The following is a 13,094-nucleotide window of genomic DNA, read 5'->3' as shown; positions in this document are numbered from 1 at the left end:
ATAACATCAAATTCAAATGGGAATATCCTGAGGGAATTTCCTTTGTTTATAAAAGTAAGAGGCACAGGCTGACTAGTCCAGAGGAGATAGGCAAATTTCAGAAAAAATATAAGGAATTAACAACAGAAGAAGAAGAAACGAAAGGTGCAGCAGGAGGAATAGGAGCCACAGGCGGGACGGATCCAGACGAAAAAGAGGAGAAGAACGGAGAAAAGACAGATGAGGAACGGGAAGAAGAAGAAGAAGTTGACAGATTATAGAAAAATATTTTATAAATTTTAATTAGGAATCATCATGGTGCTAAAAATGTGGAATTGGAATATTAATGGGATGAATGAAAGGAAAAAATGGAACAAAGTTGAACAATATTTAAAAAAGAAAAATTTGGATATTATCTGTCTACAAGAGACACATGTGGCAAGAAGGCATAGAAAAATTTTGATCAATAAAAGACTTGGAAACGAATTTATATCTTCTGATAAAGAAAAGAAAAGAAAAGAGGGGTTGTTTTGTATATACAAAATAAAATTGAAGCCCAGCAAATTTTTAAGGATGAAGAAGGAAGAATCATTGCTGTCCAGATTAAATGGCAATAATAATTGTCGGGATCTATGCACCTAATGGAAATAAGACTGATTTCTATAAAAATTTGGAAGAAAGACTGTTAGAATATATGGACCAAAAGATAATTGTGATGGGAGATATGAACGGCGTAGTTTCAACAGAAATGGACAGACTAAGAGATAAAGGGACTAAAGAAGGTAAACTACCTAAAACTTTCTTTGAAATGTCAAAAAAATGTAATCTGATTGATATCTGGAGATTAAGACATCCACTTGAGAAACAGTTTACATTTTACTCAGAACCAAATCAGTCAATGTCGAGAATTGATCAAATCTGGGTTTCTAATGAACTAACTCCAAGAATCCTTCAAATTGAAATCCAACCAAGAGTAATTTCAGATCATAGCCCGATTAAACTGGAGATGAAAGGTTTTGGAGAAAGAACATTTAGATGGAGAATGAATGACTATCTCTTCGACGACCAAAAAATTTTACAAGATGCGCAAAAGAAGTTGACGGAATACTTTGTGGATAACTGTAATAAAGGCACAAAGATGAGTACAGTCTGGGATGCAAGCAAAGCGGTGATGAGAGGTTTTTTTATACAACAAAATTCAATCAAAAAGAAGAACAGAGAGAAAGAAAAGAAAGAAATTCTAAAGCAAATAATGGACAATGAGCAAAAATTAATCAAAAAAACCATTAGAAAAAAAAAAACTGCCTGACTGTGGGACTGACCTTGGATTTTCTGAGTGTTATGGTAGATGGGAAAGAAAAAATAGACTTGTCACTCCCAGAAAAAACAACAAGATCTGGGAAGTCTTGGCAGCGAAGAGCGTCAGCATCTGGTCCTTCTGCCTCACCTGCAGTTGTACCAACACAACCCAAACCAAGAGGGATGACATCAGAAGAAGCTTTAGCGATCGCACTAGGTAAGATAAATGAAGCTTTGGAAAATCTTAGCAGTAAAGTAGAAGCGACAAATGTAAAAGTGGACGCATCAAATGCGAAGGTGGACGCTGCAAATATTAAAATTGATATAAATACAGAAAGTATAAATAGTTTGGGACAAAAGGTGAATACTAACATAGAAGCTATACAGAAATTGATACAGGAATCTGCTTCGACTCGCCAGATTGCAGAGGAAACTAAGGAAAAAGTGGTTGCTGTGGAAGCCAAGGTAACTGAATTAGAAACAAAGAGAGTCCCAGACATACAGAGACAAGTTGCTTGGCAGGGGGTTGGACTCGATGGCCCTTGTGGTCTCTTCCAACTCTATGATTCTATGATTCTATGATTCTAAGTTGAGGACCATAAGCTGATTCTTTCTATGATTGAGCTTAAGGAAAAACAGACGAACTTGAGGATCAGAGCTGTACCTGAATTGGAGAAGGATAGTTTGATAGAATTCCTTACGCAGGAATTTGCAGAGTTTTGGAAGCTGGATTTGGAACAAGAAGGAGTGAAAATTGTGAGTGCCTTTAGGTTTGGAAGAGGAGGGAAGAAGAATAAAGTAAGAGACTGTTTGATTACTCTCCGTTCTAAAGAAGAGAGAGATAAAATTTTGGGTTGGCACTTTCAGAAGACTCTGGAAATACTGCAGACAAGAGTGGAAATATTTAAAGATATTCCGAAATACCTTTTGGACCTTAGGTCCAATTATGGAGATTTGGTTGCTTTGCTGAGAAGGAACAGAATCATCTTTAGGTTGGAATTTCCCCAAGGCCTATCCTTTAGTTTTAAAGGAAGGAAAATAAAAATAAGATCAGTTGAGGACAAAGAAAAATTTTTGAGCAACCACGGAGAGGATTTACAGAAGGGACTTGGAAAGGAATCAGGAGCATCGGACAGACGATCACCAGATAGAGGATTAGAGCAAAGAGTACTGGACAGAAGATCACCCATACTGGACATAGCAAAGCTAAATTTTGGATTGGGCTGCCCAGTGAAAGGGATATCAACACCACCGACAGAACAAGAGCAAGCACTGGGTGCAGTTGGAGGAGACTTAAAGTAACTAGACCATGGCACTGCAAATATTAAGTTGGAACATTAATGGGATGAACTCCCCTGAAAAAAGACGAAGGGTTTTTCATGTACTAAAAAAAGAACAATTGGACTTAATTTGTTTACAAGAAACACATGTGATAAGGCTACATAGGAAAATATTGATAAATAAATGATTGGGACATGAATTTATTTCATCAGACAAAGTTAAAAAAATAGGAGTAGTACTTTATGCAAAGGAGAGCCTATCACCGAAATTTCTTTTTAAAGATGACCAAGGAAGATTTGTAGCAATTGAAATCCAACTACAAGGAGAGAAATTTTTGATATTAGGCATTTATGCACCAAATGAGGGGAAATCGGAATTTTTTAAGAAGTTACATGAGACTCTGTTGAACTATATGGACTATAATATGATTTTGATGGGAGATATGAATGGAGTGGTGTCTACAAACATGGACAAGGCACAGAGACAGGTAGTCACTAAGGATGGTAGACTACCAAAGACTTTCTTTGATATGACTGTCAGCATGGATTTAGTTGACATTTGGAGAATTAAGAACCCTCTGGGAACAGAGGAAACCTTCTTCTCTGAGGCAAAAATGACATGGACAAGAATTGACCAAATTTGGTTAACTAGAGGGCTGGCTCCAAAGACTAGAAAGGCGGAAATATGCCCTAAAACCTGCTCCGACCATAATGCTGTAAAGGTGGAATTGAAACTAAGACAAATTGGTTCCTTCAGATGGAGGATGAATGACACATTGTTTAGGAATGAAGAAGTGACTAAGAAAGCCCCCCAAAAATTGAGAGATTATTTTGAGATAAATATGAATACAACTGTAGAAAAAAGAGTAATTTGGGACGCAAGCAAAGCGGTTATGAGAGGATTTTTGATACAACAGAATACGATTCAAAAGAGAGTTCAAAATGAGAAAAAAGATAAGATTTTGGAGAAAATAAAGGATGGAGAGAATAAATTGAGAGCGAAACCAAAGTCGCAGGAGATTCTGAAAGAGATAAAGCTGCATCAAGTACAATATATGAAAATGATGAACCAGGAAATAGAATGGAAAATTAAACAGATGAGACAAAAGACATTCGAATCGGCAAATAAATGTGGAAAACTGCTGGCTTGGCAAATGAAAAAAAGACAGAAACTCAACACTATCACAAACTTGGAAGTAGAAGGAAAAAATATACAGGATCCAGTGGAGATTAGAAAAAGCTTTCAGAGGATATACACAGGAAACCCAGAAACAAATGGACATTGTAATGGGGTTTGGGGTTGCTTGTGCGTAAGGGACAAACTGCTCCAAGCTGAGTAGTTTGGTTAAAACTTTCCCCTGGCTGGACAGTCAGTACTCCGTGACTGTCTCAATCACTGGCAGAATCCGTCAGTGGGCGTTTCCTGAATTTCCTCCAACATAAGAGTTCTTTGACACCAACTCGCCGCCTAGCTTCCCTGCGCGGAAGCTTTCTGCACAGAGTGGGCGTCCCAAGGGGAGGTCCTGTGCTCTCCCCGCTGGTCTCGCTGGAACCGTCCCTGAGCCTTCCCTCCGAAGTTCCCTCCGCCTCCCTTTCCTCTCTGGTGTCACGTCTATTTCCTTCCCCATCAGAAGCTCTCCCTCTCTCCTTGCTGGTTCCCTCTCCAGCGTCATCGGGGAGCCTTACCACCCCCCTTGGCTCCGGTGGCAGTTCCCTGACATCCACCTCCCCTCCAGAACCCCCCTCACCCCCGGTCCGTCCCCTTTCCTTTGCCGGTGATGCAGGGAATCCCCAGAAGGAGCCTTCCCCATCCTCTGATGATTCAAATATTGCTCTCCAAATGCTACTATCTCTTCCCACTGGTTAATCTTCCCAATCCAATTCCTCTCCCTCAGATACCTCTCCTCCCTCCTCCTCGGAGGCCGGAAACCCCATAAAATCCTCTTCGTCATCTGTGGTGCCAAATCGCTCCTCCCAGAACCTCTCTAGCGGTTTGGGCTTCCATGGGAACCTGCGGTGAAACTCTTCCTGGAGAAATTCATCCTTGATGGTTTCCGCCGGAACCCATGTGTTTTCCGACTCGGGCTCCCCCTCCCAAGCCACCAGATACTCCACCTGTCTCCCCTTCCATCTGGAATCGAGTATCTCCGCTGCGTGACTGCTAAACTCCCTCTCTTCCACCTGTGGGTGTGCGGAAACCTCTCCCTCTCACCCCGGAAATTCCCGCCCCTCCCTGTATGGTGAGAGTAAGGACCTATGGAACACCGGGTGTAGTTTCATGTTGGTCGGCAACTTCAGCCAAAGGCCACCGGGTTCACCTGCTGTGTTACCTCGAAGGGTCCCAGTCGCCGTGGCCTTAATTTCTTGCAACCTCCCTTGAACGGTAACCCTTGTGTTGACAACCACACCCTGTCCCCAACTCTTATGGTCTCCCCTTCCCTGCGACTCTTATCTGCCTGCCTTTTGTACACTTCCTTGGCCCTCTCCAAGTTCATCTTAAGTTGTCGGTGTAAGGCTTCCATTTCTTCCACAAACTGTTCCGCCGCTGGTACACTCCACCTCTCCTCCCCTTCCCCTGGGAAGGCCCTGGGGTGACACCCATAATTGGCCATGAACGGGCTCATTTCCGTGGACACATGTTCAGCATTATTATAAGCAAATTCGGCCAAAGCTAGTTTCTCCACCCAGTCATTCTCCCTCTCGCTGACATAGCAGCGTAATTATTGTTGGAGTATACTGTTCGCTCTTTCTGCTTGCCCGTTGGTCTCCGGGTGCCTGGCCGTCCTGAAACTCACCTCGACGTGCAGCAAGCTCATGAGCTTCCTCCAGAACCTGGAAGTAAATTGTTTTCCTCTATCTGAGAAAACCCTCAAGGGGACGCTATGCAACCTGAAAATGTGATCCACAAACAGCTTGGCGGTTTCCTCCGCCGTCACCGCATGCGAGCAAGCGATGAAATGGCACATCTTAGTTAAAAAGTCGACAACCACCATGACGGCCGTTTTGCCCCTGAACTTGGGCAAATCGGTCATAAAATCTATGGACACTACCTCCCATGGTCTTTCTGGTGTGGGTAAGGGTTCCAGTAACCCCGTGGGTGCCGCCCTCTCCCCTTTGGCTCGCTGGCAGCGGTCGCATCCCCTTATATATTCCCGTACATCTTCCCTCACCTTTGGCCACCAGAACTGCCTGGTGACTAGCAACATGGTTTTGTGTTGACCAAAATGCCCCGCCGTGGGGCTGTCATGTAGTTGTTTGAGTACTCTACTCCTCAAGTCCCCCTCTGGTATGTACAATGCTCCCCTGTAATACAGTGCCCCATCCTTCTCCTCAAAACCCCCCGGGTTTCCTCCTGCTTCCCGGAGCTCCCGGATCTTGGTTTGGGCGTACTCGTCGTTCCCCGTCAACTCTGCTAGTTCTCGTCTCCCTACCAGCACTCCCCCACACACCCATCGGTCCTCGGGTATCACATGTCGCTGTTCCGGCGCTCCCTCTCCTTCCAGGTACTCTGGCTTCCGGGAGAGGGCGTCTGCCCTGACATTTTCCTCCCCCAGTACGTACCGAATCTCGAAAAAGAACTTGGAAAACTCCTGCGCCCATCGTACTTGTCTCTGGTTGAGGACCCGTGCAGTCCTCCAGTATTCCAGGTTCTTATGGTCCGTGCACACCTGGATTTTGTGCTGTGCCCCTATTAGCAAATGTCTCCAGCGTCAGAATACTTCATAAATCGCCAGCAGCTCCCGGTCATACACCGTGTAGTTCTGTTCTGATTTGCACAGCTTCCTTGAAAAAAAAGTGCACGGTCTCCAGTCGGACTGGTCCCCCCCCCCCGGTTGGAGCAGTACGGCCCCCACCGCTCTGTCCGACGCGTCGGTTTCCAGCCTCATAGGCTTCTGCAGATCCACGTGCAAGAGCTGCTCTTCCGAAGCGAACGCCCTCTTTAGCCTTTCAAAAGATTGCTGCGCCTCTTCTGTCCAGACGAACTTCTTCTTGCTACTGAGACAATCTGTGATGGGTGCGGTTAAGTGGGCGAAGTTTTTAATGAACTTCCGGTAGAAGTTCCCAAACCCCAGGAACCTCTGCACGTCCTTCCGAGTCTTGGGTGTCTTCCATTCCAGTACCGCTTGTACCTTGCCTGGATCCATAGCTAGGCCCTTGTCTGACAACCGGTATCCCAGGAACTCGACCTCTCGGGTGTGGAATTGGCACTTCTCCAGTTTGACCCACAGCTGGTGCTCCTGTAACCTCTTTAGCACTTCCCGTACATCTGTGACGTGTTGCTCCTCATTCTCCGAATAAATTAACATGTCGTCTAAAAAGGCTACGCAATTCTTGTACAGCAGGGGTCCCAAAACGTGATGCATGAAAGATTGAAAACAGGCCGAACCCGCTTGTAAGCCAAAAAGCATAACGAGGTACTCGAAGGCCCCCAGAGGGGTGAACATGGTGGTTTTCCATTCATCCCCCTCCCTCATCCTGATCAAATTGTACACTCCCCTTAAGTCCAGCTTGGTGAAAATTTTCCCCTTCCTCACCCTGGTTAGAAGATCGTCAATCCTGGGCATGGGGAAGGTGACTGGTTCCGACACCGAATTGACGGCCCGAAAGTCCACTACAAGTCTGGGCTGATTAGTGTCCTTTTTGTCCACAAAGAACACCGGACTGCCTCCCACCGCCCTTGATTCCCTTATGAAACCTCTTTTCAGGTTCTTGTCAATAAATTCCCGTAACTCCTGCATCTCCCTGTCCGACATGGCGTACAATTTACCCACTGGCAGCTGAGCTCCTGGGAGTAGGTTGATTTGACAGTCAAAGGGCCTATGGGGGGGTAGTCTATCAGCTTCCTTCTCACTGAAGACATCTTGCAGGTCAGCGTATTGTGGTGGTACCTGCCCCTTCTCCCCCACCGCCGTCCCTGCCACCCTGGCTACGGCCATCCTCGGGGTCCCCCCCCGTGGCAGTGTTCCAAGCAGTGAGCTGACCCGAAAGAGACCGTCCGCTGGTGCCATGCCACTACCGGATCATGTAGTGCCAGCCAGCTCATTCCCAGTATGATTGGTGGTCCCGCAAGTGTTGCTACGTGAAAGGCAATGGTTTCAGTGTGTCTGGAAACCCTCATTCTCATGGGGGGTGTCTGGTGTGTCACTTCCCCCCCCCCAGGAGTTCTCTGCCATCGATGGTCGTTACTTGCAAGGGACAGTCTAGAGGCAGGATGTGGAGCTGGTGCTCTAACGCAAAGTCCTTGCTAAAAAAATTGCAAGAACTCCCTGAGTCCAGCAGTGCCTTTACCTTGATTGGGAGTTCTAGCACCACCTCTATGGCGATGGCCGCTCGGGGGGGCTCTGGCTTGGGCACATTTACTGGTTGCTTGCCTGGCTGCTGTGCCCTGTCATCGGCAGCCAAGCGTTGGCTTTTCCCTGCTCCTTAAGCCCCTCCTCCTCACTCCCAGCCGCCCCCACCATTCCTTGCCATGCCTTTCGTTGAGGGCAGACCCTGGCAAAATGTCCTGGCTGTTGGCAGAGGAAACACTTCCTGGTTGTTTTCCCCTCCTTTTTGCGCACCTCGCCGGAGTTTGAAACCCCGCGCGTGCACCTTCGATCTCCATTGGCTCCGCTGGCTGAGAAGGTTGCTCCGGCATTTCAGGAATGCGGTTGTCATGCCAACGCTCTGCTCTCCCTTCCCGCCTCTCTAGAGCGCGCGCCTCTTGTCGTATTCCAACTGACAGCGCCATTTTAGTCAGCTGATCCATCGATTGCGGGCGGGGTGAGTGGGCAAGTTCATCCTTAACCCAAGGGGCTAAGCCTTCCTCAAACATCATCTGAATTGGTTCTGAACCCAGTTCCCATCCAAGTTTGTGGATTAGCATCGAAAACCGCGACCAGTACTCTCTAACTGATTGGCTCCCTTGTTTGCAAGCCATCAGTTCCTTGCGCGTCACGGTCTGCTCCACTTCACTCGAAAACATGTGATCCATGGCGCTAAAAAACTTCCTCAGGTCTTTTAAGGCAGCATTCTCCGATGCCATCAAGGGTCTGACCCAATCCCTGGCGCCGTCTTGGAGATGCCCTATCACAAAGGCCACCCTTCCCCCATCGTCTACAAAGTCATCATACTGCAGGTCCAGCGCGTACTGCACCTCCGTCTTAAAATTATTATAGTCTCTCGGATTGCCCCCAAACTTTTGCCCCAGTCCCGGTACCTTCCTTGCAATGGGGGTGGGTTTCCCCTGGGCATCCTGAGTCCTCCTTTCATCTAGCTGCGCCGCAAGTATAGCCAGCTGCTGCTCCAAATCTCTGTTTCTCTCCTCCAGAGTTGGTCCTCCCCTGGCTCCCTCTGTGGCGCCTGCTCCTCCGGTCTGACTCATGATGCCTCCTCTGCACAAGCAACGTCAAAGACTGACGGATTGCTGTAATGGGGTTTGGGGTTGCTTGTGCGTAAGGGACAAACTGCTCCAAGCTGAGTAGTTTGGCTAAAACTTTCCCCTGGCTGGACAGTCAGTACTCCGTGACTGTCTCAATCACTGGCAGAATCCGTCAGTGGGCGTTTCCTGAACTTCTTCCAACATAAAAGTTCTTTGACACCAACTCGCCGCCTAGCTTCCCTGCGCGGAAGCTTTCTGCGCAGAGTGGGCGTCCCAAGGGGAGGTCCTGTGCTCTCCCCGCTGGTCTCGCTGGAACCGTCCCTGAGCCTTCCCTCCGAAGTTCCCTCCGCCTCCCTTTCCTCTCTGGTGTCACGTCTATTTCCTTCCCCATCAGAAGCTCTCCCTCTCTCCTTGCTGGTTCCCTCTCCAGCGTCATCGGGGAGCCTTACCACCCCCCTTGGCTCCAGTGGCAGTTCCCTGACAGACATTGATCATTTTTTAAAAATAAATGGATTACAAAAAATCTCTCAAGAAAATAAACTAATGTTGAATTACAAAATAACGGAGCAAAAGATAAAAGGGGCCATTCAGAATATGCAATTGGGTAAATCTCCAGGACCTGACGGTTTGACTTCAAGATACTACAGATTATTGAAAGAATTGATAATACAGCCATTAAAGGAAGTGTGTAACAAAATATTGGAAGGGAAAAGGGCACCAGAGTCGTGGAAGGAAGCTTATATTACACTTATACCGAAAACAGAGTCTGAGAAGACACAGCTTAAGAACTACCGCCCCATATCTTTGCTTAATGTGGATTACAAAATTTTTGCAGATATTTTGGCCAAAAGATTAAAAAAAGGTACTAGTAGAAGAAATTCATAAAGATCAAGCGGGCTTTCTCCCGGGCAGACATTTGTCTGACAACACGAGGAACATAATTAACATTTTAGAAAAGCTACAAGTGAATATCAACACTAAAGCAGTTTTGATATTTGTGGACGTGGAGAAAGCCTTTGACAATATTTCTTGGAATTTTATGAAGAAAATCATACAGGGGATGGGGGTCGGTCAAGGGTTCGAAAACGGTATAGGTGCAATTTATTCAGAACAAAAGGCTAAATTAATTGTGAACAACGTAGTGACGGAAGAATTTAAGATAGAGAAAGGAACACGACAAGGTTGCCCAATCTCTCCATTGCTTTTTATATCGGTCCTGGAGGTGCTTTTAAATACGATTAGAAGGGACCAAACAGTTAAAGGTATACAAGTTGGAGCCAAACAATACAAACTGAAAGCATTTGCTGATGATTTGGTTTTGACATTACAGGAGCCAGAATCCAGTACCAAAAGAGTATTGGAATTAATTCAAGAATTTGGCCAGGTAGTGGGCTTTAAGTTGAATAAGTTAAAAACTAAGGTTTTAGAGAAAAATCTAACAGTGACTGAGAGAGAGAGATTTCAGAAGGAGACAGGATTAACACTGGTTAAGAAAGTGAAATACCTAGGGGTTAATATGACTGCTAAGAACGTGAACCTATCTAAGGATAACTATGAAAAATGTTGGATGGAAGTGAAAAAGGATTTAGAAATATGGTCAAATTTGAAGTTATCATTGCTAGGCCGAATTGCTGCGATAAAGATGAATGTATTGCCAAGGATGTTGTTTTTGTTTCAAACATTGCAAATTTTGGATAAAATGGAGTGTTTCAAGAAGTGGCAGAGAGATATTTCTAGATTTGTCTGGCAGGGCAAGAAGCCTTGAATAAAATTTAAGATATTAACTGATGCTAAAGAAAGAGGTGGATTTGCCCTGCCGGACTTAAAACTTTATTATGAATCAGCCGCATTTTGCTGGCTGAGAGAATGGATGCTTCTTGAGAACACTGACGTGTTGGATTTAGAAGGTTTTAACAATGTTTTTGGGTGGCATGCATATTTGTGGTATGATAAGGTCAAAGCACATAAAGCGTTTAAAAACCATATTGTCAGAAAAGCACTGTTTAATATTTGGATAAGATATAAGGACTTGCTTGAAAATAAAACCCCAAGGTGGCTGTCACCAATGGAAGCGAAGGCTCAGAAAAAGCTCAATATGGAGGCCAAATGGCTGAAATATTGGGAAATTTTGGAACAAGAGGGAGACAGACTAAAATTGCAGAGTTTTGAAAAATTAAAAAATAGAGTGCGAGATTGGCTTCATTATTACCAGATAACGGAGGCATATAATTTGGACAAAAAAATTGGCTTCCAGGTGGAAAAATCTAAATTGGAAACAGAACTGCTAGATCCTAAAATTAAGAACTTATCAAGAATGTACAACTTGCTGTTGAAATGGAATACTCAGGATGAAACGGTGAAATCTGTTATGATTAATGGGCACAAGACATTGGACATAATATTATGATGGCTGACTGGGAACAGTTATGGACCACAGGTATGAAATTCACGGCATGTAATGCCTTAAGAGAGAATATAATGAAAATGATATACAGGTGGTACATGACACCAGTCAAGCTTGCAAAAATCTATCATCTGCCCGATAATAAATGTTGGAAATGTAAAGAGACCGAAGGTACATTCTTTCACCTTTGGTGGACGTGCCCAAGGATTAAGACCTTCTGGGAGATGATCTATAATGAAATGAAAAAGGTATTTAAATATACCTTTCTGAAGAAACCAGAGGCCTTTCTCCTGGGCATGGTCGGCCAATTGGTGCCAAAGAAGGACAGAACTTTCTTTATGTATGCTACAACAGCAGCAAGAATACTTATTGCAAAGTATTGGAAGACACAAGATTTACCCACCCGGGAAGAATGGCAGATGAAGGTGATGGACTATATGGAACTGGCGGAAATGACTGGCAGAATCCGAGACCAGGGAGAAGAGTCGGTGGAGGAAGATTGGAGGAAATTTAAAGACTATTTACAGAAACACTGTAAAATTAATATCTGTTAGAAGGATGTTGGAACAATATTATATGATTTTAGCAGGAAGGATATAAAGGATTTGGGAATAACTGACTTAATTGGTGAAAGGAGGAAAAGTAAAGCTACATTATATTAAGACAATTTACAGGACAAAAATTTTAAAAGAGGGGAAGGATTTGCTGAAATAGATAATAGACCTAGAATACAAAAAAGGGAGGTGTGAGGAGGTCAAGGAGATAAGCTAATGAAAGAATGGTAAGGAGGAGATCTGATGCATTTTCTTTTTTGCGTTTTTGTTTTTGTTTAATGGGTTTTATTTCTCTGTTCCCCCACCCTCTTTTTTATATTGTGGTGTGTTGTTTTGTGTTTGTTTAATGTGGTATGTTTATTTTTTCTTTCTGTAATTGTTGAAACTTTAATAAATATTATTTAAAAAACAAAAACAAAAACAAAATTGATTGTGAACAATGTAACTACGGAAGAGGTGAAAATATCGAAAAGTACAAGACAGGGATGTCCTCTCTCGCCATTGCTGTTTATACTGGTTCTGGAAGTCTTTCTGAATTCAATTAGGAAAAAATGAGACAATAAAAGGGGTGACAGTAGGTCAGAATGAATACAAAGTTAAAGCCTTTGCAGATGATCTGGTAATAATGATGGAAGATCCGATGAAGAGTGTAACTGAAGTGTTAGAAGAAATTGAACAATTTGGTAAAGTGGAAGGATTTATACTAAATAGGAAAAAAACTAAAGTTATTGTAAAAAATATGGATCAAAGTATGGCAGAAGTAATGCAACAACAAAGAGGTATTGAAGTGGTGAAAAAGGTAAAATATTTGGGAATATGGTTAACCCCCCAAAATATTGACCTGTTTCAGAATAACTATATACTGGTGTGGAATGGAATTAAGAAAGATTTGGAGGTGTGGGGAAGGATGAAACTATCCTTTCGGGGTAGAATTTCAACGATTAAGATGTGTGTACTCCCAAAGATGTTATTCTTATTTCAGATGATTCCAATACTTAAGGGGACAATGATTTTTAGAGAGTGGCAAAGAGTGATTTCAAGATATATCTGGCAGGGTAAAAAGCCGAGAATTCAATTTAAGTTACTAACAGATGCAAAAGAAAGAGGAGGCTTTGCCCTGCCAGACTTGAAACTATATTATGAAGCATCATGTCTCTGTTGGTTAAAAGAATGGATAAAATTAAAGAATACAAAACTGTTGGATTTAGAAGGATTTG

The sequence above is a fragment of the Podarcis erhardii genome (genome assembly GCF_964252035.2).
Source record: "Podarcis erhardii genome assembly, chromosome: W".
NCBI classification, from domain to species: domain Eukaryota; kingdom Metazoa; phylum Chordata; class Lepidosauria; order Squamata; family Lacertidae; genus Podarcis; species Podarcis erhardii.
Note: the sequence above shows the minus strand (reverse complement) of the source record.